The following is a 2,966-nucleotide window of genomic DNA, read 5'->3' as shown; positions in this document are numbered from 1 at the left end:
CTCTTTTGTTGTTTGTTTCTATTGTTTCACATATATAATTCTGTAAGCACATAATATAAATATAACTCTCTAAGGCCATATAATGTTCCTTATGTATATATGACTTCAAGCTTTACCAGTTTGCATCAGATAACTAATTAGTGGCTCATCCAAGGGCAAGACTAAATCTCCACTCAGTAGTCATTAGCTGCCTGTAGCTCTTTTTCTGGCTTTAAGGTTTCCCCTTTCTACATTAGCATGTCACCATTTCTAGAGATATTCTCATTGTTCCAGTCTTGTTTAGGCAGTGGCATTAGGAATCATAGGTATAGCTTACCTGACTTTTCTAGGCGATGCATTCTCAGAGCAGACTTCTTGATCTTCTGGGTCTTCTCTGGTCCTACACTTCCAATGCTGTCTGAAGCTTTGGTCAGGATCTGTCCTGTAGATGTAACATTTGGGACAGTGGATCTAATTATCAACATTTTAACCAGTTGTGTTTTCTGTAATGATATTTGCTTGATGCAAAGAGAAGTTTTGTTGATGAGGGTTGAGTGCTATACTTCTCTGTGGGTATGGGAATAAGTTTTAGAATACAGTTATCTTGGTAGAGTAGCAGTAAGTTCTCTTCTAAGATCTATGATATCACTAGTCCCAGGAATTTGGCTATGTTTGTAGTAATAGGCATTAGTTCCTTCCTGTTGAGGGAGCTTTAAATCCAATTAAAGAGGTGTTGGTTACTGCCAAGCTATGAGTACCACTGTTGTACCTGTAGGTATCTTGTCATGCTGATGATTGCTATGGCTCATAAACTTCATAGCTAGTTGACTGCTTCCTACTCATGGAAGCCTACATTGTACCTTCTGGGACAATGACAGCTATACTACAGAAAAGAGACTTTCTGGTATGAACAAGCCCTAATCTTCTATGTAAACTCATAAAGTCATGTAACCAGTATGTAGATGAGCTGATATCTAATTCTACAATGCAGCCAGATCCTAAGGTCTGTGTATGTCAATCTTTTACTAGTTGTAGTAAACTAAGTGCCCACAGAGAGTACCCAAGTATCAGTGACTAGAGTTCTCTAGTCAGGAATATTTAGCTAAGAATGATTAAAATATCATTTTCAGACCTCATTCAAAATATCACTATGATGCAATGAAGATGTGATACCCAAAGAGTTTTGAGTTAGGTTTGCCTACTCACTATGAGAAGAACTTTTACATTGCATAAGTAGACTTGAATAATAGTCATTAAGTGCATAAAGATAAAGAGTCAGCACAAGATATCCAAGCAGCTTGAATAGGCATGGACACCACTATATATCACAGAGAAACAGCTAAGGGACAGTTCATAATGGGACATGGAAACTAGAAGGGGTTTATGCAGTAGCAATAAATGACACATAACAAATACAATGAGACACATGTTTATTTTGAATAAAATGTGTTAAATATAGAAATTCAGAATTATGAAAAAATATTTCCTCAGGCTAGTAAGATGGCTGAGGAGATAAAGGCACGTGGCAGCCTGACACCCTGAGTTCAATCTTCAGAACCCACAGAACAGTGAAGCATTGACTCCTAAGCATTGCCAACCTTCATAAACACACCTTGAACATGTGGGAATACAAAATACATTTATAAAAAGCAGGCAGATTTATATTCAAAGAGATTATCACCAAAAAATTATATCCAGAGTGTAAAGTTAACAGTAAAATCACTAAAGAACATTTCTATCTCACCACCGATAATCACTGTCTTAGGTACCATTCTGTTGCTGTGTACCATGATCAAGGCAACTTAAACAAGCAAGCCTTTAATTTGTTGCTTGCTTACAGTTTCAGAAGGTTAGTCCATGATCATCATGATGGGAAGGAAACAGGCATTGTTCTGAAGCAGTAGCTGAGATCTTTACTGACCTACAGGCATCAGTAAGAGAGAGGAAGACTGGGCCTGATGTGGGCTTTTTAATTCTTCCAAAGCAGAACCTCAGTGACATATCTACAATAAGGGTCCTGCAGCTGAGGGTATAATCTAGGTGCAGCCTAAATCTTAGATCAACCCTGATAACCTTAAAGGCCTGAGCAAGGAAGATTTGCATCTGTATGCCTATAGGTGTGAGGACACTGCAATGTAAGGACAGTGCAAATGTAAGAAATGCACCTACCTGAGGCCTCTGCCACAGACTGGATTTATGACACTTGTGCCTTTGTTCAGTCTACAACATGAATAACTATGAGATGTGCAACGTGAGAGGTCTCTTTTATAACTGCTCCAATGAGTGAGAAGAAATTGCTTATGTTCTTACAGCCAGTCACACTGTTGTTCACAATGATCAGTTATGGGTGTTATAACTTTTTATTTTTGCCTTCTTTATGGTATTGCCTTCCAATCAAATGTTGCTGTGAATTTTCCAGGAGTGTTACTTTGTAATGAACAGGGCTAAATGTTGTTGCAAAGATTCAAACACAGTTTGTTGCAAAATCTTCACTCCCCTCCCCATCCCCTAGAACTTTGAAAAGCCATTATAACATTATTTATCAAGATTATTACAAGAATAAGAATTCTTTCCCAGCCCTTATGTTTTTTAAATTCACATAATCAACCAACTAAAGAACTGTGATCTTGACACTGTTAATAGAGTGTTAAGTATTAATTGTGTCTACTGAGATGCTCTTTTGGTCTATGTACTATTTTAACTGATATTCTTACTAGAATTCAGCTAATGGAACTCAAAAACAGCAATAGTTGGTGAACTCATAATTTTTAAGGAACAAGTATGAAGCACAAAGCACCCCAAACCAAATTCTCAGCACAAAGTAGATCTATTTGCCCCAGAGAGACAAAGGTCAGGAATAACAGGAAAACACAGGACATAGAGGAACAGAGAGAAGGGAAAAGAACAAGAAGGGAGAGGAATATTAGTCGCAAGGTAGGAATGGTGAATAAAGGACTGCCTCTGGATAGATGTGGCCAATAGGCAAA

The 2,966-nt window shown here is 37.8% G+C and overlaps 1 pseudogene; it reads left to right on the top strand.

Annotated features, from left to right (window-relative positions):
- Positions 1-1,980: 1,980 nt before the first annotated feature.
- Positions 1,981-2,650, top strand: LOC110295628 (protein sprouty homolog 2-like; annotated as a pseudogene).
- Positions 2,651-2,966: the final 316 nt, after the last annotated feature.

The sequence above is a fragment of the Mus caroli genome, unplaced genomic scaffold (assembly GCF_978045245.1).
Source record: "Mus caroli unplaced genomic scaffold, Mus_caroli_1 scaffold_7, whole genome shotgun sequence".
Lineage (NCBI taxonomy): Eukaryota > Metazoa > Chordata > Mammalia > Rodentia > Muridae > Mus > Mus caroli.
This window is presented reverse-complemented; position numbering and strand designations above follow the sequence as displayed.